Source organism: Thamnophis sirtalis, unplaced genomic scaffold, assembly GCF_051295495.1.
Source record: "Thamnophis sirtalis isolate CommonGarterSnake01/CBP01778 unplaced genomic scaffold, rThaSir2_p1.2 scaffold_10, whole genome shotgun sequence".
Classification (NCBI taxonomy): Eukaryota; Metazoa; Chordata; class Lepidosauria; order Squamata; family Natricidae; genus Thamnophis; species Thamnophis sirtalis.
The window spans coordinates 46,546,984-46,553,581 of NW_028261390.1; positions in this window are offsets into that span (position 1 = coordinate 46,546,984).

The following is a 6,598-nucleotide window of genomic DNA, read 5'->3' on the forward strand; positions in this document are numbered from 1 at the left end:
TTCTTTCTTTCTTTCTTTCTTTCTTTCTTTCTTTCTTCTTTCTTTCTTTCTTTCTCTCTCTCTCTCTTTCTCTTTCCTTCCTTTTGTCTCTCTGTCCCTTTTTCCTTTTTTTCTTTCTTCTCTCTCACTTTTTCTTTCTTTTTTTCTTTTTTTCTTTTTTTCTTTTTTTCTTTATTTATTTCTTCCTTTCTTTCTCTTTCTCTGTGTGAGTCTGTCTGTCTGTCTGTGTGTGTGTGTGTGTGTGTGTGTGTGTGTGTGTGTGTGTGTGTGTGTCAGTGGTGGGTTTCAAAAATTTTTGGAACCTCTTCTGTAGGTGTGGCCTGCTTTCTGGTGGAACCTCTTCTAACCAGTTCGGTAGATTTGACAAACCGATTCTACCGAACTGGTGCGAACTGGTAGGAACCCACCTCTGAGTGTCCTGTGTCCACTGCTCCTATCAGCTGCCATTTTGAGTCACAATTGCACTGAACCCTGTGCTGCCCTCCAACACAGCATGACCTATGTGTCAGTTGAATAATAGTAGCAGGTACAAATCAAATTAATCCATAATATGCTGGGGTAGATTGATTTTAGCATGTTATGGTAGCCTAATTATTTGTGATTTATACAATAAACCATCATTTGAAGCCCTGGTTTCAACTAAAATCCAGTTACAGGGCGATTTTATACTAAAGTTGAAGTATGATCAAGGCAGAGTCTGATAAAGTGAGCAGATACAAATGATGTTAAATAAATGAAACCATTTCTGTAGACTTTTTAGGAATTCATTTCAAACAGGGTAGAAAAGGACATGTCTGCTGGCATTTTTTATGAGCAAATAGGACTGCATTAAAACTTGCATCAAAACTCCCAATTGAATTGCGTGGAGATCAAATAAACATTCAGTGGAATTGTTAGTTCAGTCAAATCCCCGGAGAGTCTGCAAAGTCAGACTTTTACCTGAATGTACACTGGGAGATTCTCTCTGAACTTCTTCTTGTAGTATTATATTAGTATAGATGTAGCAGTACAGGTAGTCCTCAACTTAAAACCATTTGTTTAGTGACTATTCAAAGCTACAATGGCACTGAAAAAAGTGACATGCCTATTTTTCACACTTCTGACTGTTGTACAATGGCCCCACGATCAAAATTCAGACACTTTGCAACTGGCTGATATCTTTGATGGTTGCAATGTTCATGTGACCTAGGTAAGAAGATGGCAGAACTTCTACTGGAGGTACAGCAGAGGGACAAATGAGGAGAGATATAGACAAGGTGTACAGAGTGTGAACCAACTATGCACACAGATACAGCTACTGAAAGAAGTCCATGTGAGATTCACGAAAAGGATAAGAGATGAAGTATAAAAGAAAATGAAGGAAGAAACAATAACTTATACAGGAAAGGAAATACAAACACTGAAACGAATACCAAGGAGAATGAGAAATCAAAGGTAGTAGTACCAGTTCTTAACTTTGCAATTAATCAGATAAAATGTGATGTTACATTGGCTGGTGCCAGAAGGTATCCTTATTTCCTGGCAGGAGAAAAAAATTAAGATAGATACCATTGAGAAAGCACAAGAATTCTTTGAACACAAGCTGGAAACTAAAGAAGACCAAGATAGCAGAGAAGTTGAGAGCAGGAGCCAAGAGGAATATCAAACGGAGGAGAATGAGGGGGGACAAGAAGCTAGGAGAAAACAGGAGAAAAAACAAATAGAAAGAGAATGTGCAAGAGGAAAAATACACACAGAGAGAGACAAGGAACACAAGGAAAAAAGATGGAGGAGGAAATTAAGTCTCCATAAACATAAATGGATTAAATTGTACAGGAAAAAGAACTCAAATATTCACAAAACTACAAAGATTGGATATGGACATTATGTTCTTGTAGGAGGAACACATCATAAAACAATATAGCAAATGATTAGAAAACCCAAAGTTAGAGAAGATGTATGCATCATTAACACAACAGAAAAAAAGAGGAATTGTAACATATGTTAAGGAAAGACTTGAATCGAAACTAATGTATACAGACAAGGAAGAAGGAATTTTAATGATCGAGATTAAAACAGAGCAAAAACAAATACTCCTTACTATAATCTATGCACCAAATAACAACCAAACTGAATTTTACAGAAAAGTACATAACAAAATAATGGAATTAGTACATGAAAACATATGTTTAATTGGAGATTTCAATGCAATCGTGGGCATCAGAAAAGATTATAAAAGTAACAAGAAGAATAAGATAAGGAAGAGAACACTGCCAGACTCTTTCTTTGAAATGACACAAGAACTGAGCCTATGAGATGTGTGGAGAGAAACAAATAGGAGACAGAACCAATATACATTCTATTCTAATCCACATAATGTGAAGTTTCCAAAAGATGAGACCTGACTGGCCAAAGGTATGCATGGAATTCTCCTCCCTTTTCTCCCTTTTTCTATGTCAACTTGATAGTAGTCATGGAAATACTTTACAAGTTGACATCCGGCTCCCCTCACTTTCCAAAAGCGACCTGTGTGAAACAAAACAATTTGAGTACAAGTATATAACTTAGGGATGCGTCCCTCCCCCAGGCTTGCTTGGATTTTCTTCATGGAATTTTGCTATAAAGAGATCAGCCTGGATATTACTACTTTTTAATCCAAGTTGCCTCTGAGAAGGGGTAGCCCTTCCACTTGATTAAGTATTGGAGTTGTCTCCTGTGCCACCTCAAATCAAGGACTTGTTGAACTTCATAATGGGTTTGGCCCCGTATGACCACAGGGCCCAGGGGCTCCTAGGGTAGTGGTCTCAGAATGGATCCAATCACGGGTTTTAAGAGGCTACTATGAAATGCTGGGTGTATCTTCCCCAGCAATTGAAGCAGTTTCAATTTTACTGTAACTGGGTTGATGATCTTTACAATGGGGAATGGTCCCATAAACTTTGGCCCCAGTTTCTTGCTATTTTAATCTCAAATATTTTGTGGAGAGGTAAACCTTCTCTCCCACCCGGAATGGCCGTTGCGGAGCCCGGTGTTTATCTTCCTGTTTCTTATAGGTTTGTGCCACTTTAGCCAGTGCTTTTTTGACATTTTCCCAGGTCGCTTTCAGCATTGACATCCAATCAGTCAAGCTGACTAAGGAGGGGAGAATCCCTTGGATACTTAGGCATTGGGACAAAGTCCATGCCACTCACTACTTTGAACGGTGTGAGTCCTGTGCTACTATGAACAGCATTATTATACGCAACCTCAGCAAAAGATAAAAGGTCTGCCCAATTGGACTGCTGATAGTTCATGTAGCACCTCAGGTACTGCTCTACCATGGAGTTCAGTCTCTCTGCTGCCCCATTGATACTCGGATGAAAAGCTGAACTAAGACCCTGAGATGACCCAATGGGTTTTACCCAATGGGTAATTTCCTCCAGAACTTAGCCGTGAACTGGATCCCTCTGTCTGAAATAATTCTTTGTGGTACTCCATGCAGTCAGTAGATATGCTTCACAAACAGTTTAGCCAGTTTGTGAGCCAAGGGTAGTCCTCTGCAAGGTATGAAGTGTGCCTGTTTGGAGAAAAGGTTTATTACAGTCCAAATCACCATGTTTCCCCCACTTTTTGGCAACTCTACTATATAGTCCATTGCGATCTCCTCCCATGGCCTCGTTGGCTCTGCTACTGTTTGCAGCAGTCCCGGGGGGGGGGGGGTGTTTCCTGGTCGTCTCTTCATTGTGGCACAGATGGTGCAACTTTTCACATAACTATCCACATCTTTCTTTATGCCAGGACACTAGAATTGCCTCTGGGCTAAGTGCCCTGCTGGTTTGGCGTTGTGGCTCCTCTGGAGAATTAGGGTACGTAGGGATTCTGGGATGTAAAGTTTCGTCCCCTTCCATGCGAAGTCATCTCTTTTTGTCAAGATGTGTTGGTTGTTTCAGAACCAGGGGTCTGCTACAGTTGCAGGAAGTCATCTATGTCTTGGAGTTGCGGGGGAGCTCTCCTCTTGTGGAGGGCTACTAACCATTCCATTGCTTCTCCCTCTAGCCCCTCTGTAATGGTATTCACCATGGCTCTGGGGGATGAGTAAAAGTGTTCTAGGTAGATATCAGCAAAATCAAGGAATAGAGCTAGCTGGTCTGAGTCCCTGTCAAACTTTCCCCTGAATTGGGGTGGGTCATTCAGCCCTACTCCTCCAACCTCCTGTCAGCCTCTGTATGCTTGTGCCTGATATGGCTGGCCGTCTTCCTCACTTCTAGTTCGGAGGGAGAGAGGGGTTTGCCTGTGCTGGACAGCCTGCCTGCTGAGTGGGAGAGGCACTGGTTGCAGTTTTGGGCCCTTTCTCCTTCTATTGGGTGGAGGAGGGGGGCTGCACTCCAGTCTGCGTCTCCTCCTCTCAACAGGATCAGATGTCCCTCTCCTCTCTTTTGGGTGGCATGATGGCCCCTCATTAGCAAGGGTGGTCCGCTCAAAATCCTCCCTCTGTTGCTCTATTGCACTCCCCAGGGATTCCATCTGAGGCTTTGGGAGCCTGGCTTGTGCTCAGTCTCACCTTCAGTCCACCCTTGCCAGCTCGCTTGAGCCCTTCCCTGTATCTTGGGTCTAGGGTAAGGGAACTCAACTTCAGCTGCCTTAGGGGCTAATTTCCACCAGTACTTATCCTTTCTTGCTTCTGCCACTTGGAAAGGCATCATCACAGCTTGGCTGTCTGGAGCTTTGATGGACTAGCCGCATAGCTCCCACTGCAATCAGTCTCTATCTCCAGCCATGGTTGCCTGATTTTCCCTCCAAGTACCCCAAATATTAGGGGAGTGCTTGGAGAGACTGGGATTCAGGAAACCCGGAAATCTTGATAGATTTTAAAAGTCAGTTTCGGCTCTCTGTGAAATTTCCAAAAGATGACCTAATTAATTTACGAGCCTCAAGTCAAAGTTCAAAAGAAATCCAGTCATTTATTAGGATCAACATTTTGGCATGTTCTTCTGTGTAGCCGAAACTGATTTTTGCTTAATGGCATATGAACTTTACCCCTGTATCCCCTCCCTTCTGTCTGTGTCATAAATCACATCCACCAATAAGGTGCTGCGGCAGGCTATGAACATGCACATTTCACACACCAGCTGTAGGAATATGAGACCTGACTCTGGCCAAAGGTATGCATGGAATTCTCCTCTCTTTTCTCTCTTTTTCTATGTCAACTTGATAGTTGTCATGGAAACACTTTACAAGTTGACACATAAATCATGGTCTAGGATCAATATGGCATGGATGATCTAAGAGCTGATACAAGAGATTGAAGAGATAGAAATAATGGCTAAAATCTGGGCAGACCACAACCCCATAAAAGTATTATGCAATGGAAAAAAGAAAAAGTGGTGGTGGACGATGAACAAGGAAATATTGAAAGAAAAAGAATATACATAGATGATTAAAAAAAATGAGATGACAGCATTTTTAAAAATAAACAAAAAGGAAGACACATCACTACAAAACTTGTGGGATACTACCAAAGCATATATACGAGGACTTACTACAGCATACAGAGCAAGAAAAAAACAAGAAAAGGAAGCAAAAACAAGAAGGGTTGCAGAAAGAAATTAAAAGGTTAGAATCAGATTTATAGTCCATGCCTCAAAACAGCAAGATAAAAGGAAAAATAGACTTACTAAGAATAAAGTGAACCTGATTACACAAGATGAAATGGCCCAGAAAGGAAACATAGTCCTAATAAGAACGAACTGAACCTGATTACACAAGATGAAATGGCCCAGAAAGTTAGAATGGCAAAGCAAAACTTTTTTGAACATGCAAATAAGCCAGAGCATTGGCTGGCATATAAATTAAGGAAAGGAAAGAATAATCGCCTATTTACAAGATGAGGAGGCCATGGCACACCATAGAAGAGAGGTAAAAAAGAATATAACACAACAATTTTTTCAAAGCTCGTATTGGCAGAAGCATGTATTGGAAGATAATATCAAACAATACCTGGATAAGATGAACTTGACCAAAATTACAGAGATAAAAAGAGAGAGATTAAATGAACCAATAACTATGATGGAATTAGTGGAGGGAAGGAAGAAACAAAAGAATAATAAAACACCAGTCCCATATGGATTACCTGTGGAACTATAAAAGACAGTACAGGAACCATTAGATATGTTAATGATAGAAGTATTTAATGAGGTGCTTGTAGAAGGAAAAATACCAAATTGATGGACAGTAACACTTATAATACTCATTCCAAAAGAAGATACAGATCCGCATAAGATTAAAAACTACACACCTTTGTCACTGCTAAACATGGACTATAAAATATTTGCATCCATAATTGCGGAAAGAGTTTAAAAGGTTCTAAACGAGTATATCCATCCGGACGAAAACTGATGTTTACCAAGAAGACAAATAAGAAGCAACATGAGAGCTATTATAAACACACTAGAATATTATGAAGCACATCAAGGAAAGCAAGCTGCCTTAATCTTTTTGAATGCCGAAAAAGCCTTTGATAATTTAAATTGGAGATTTACTATTTTACAATTGGAGACTATGAACTTTGGGGAGAAATTTGTAAGGATGGTGGGAAAAAATATACACAACCTAAACAGCCAAAGTAATAATAAATGGTGAT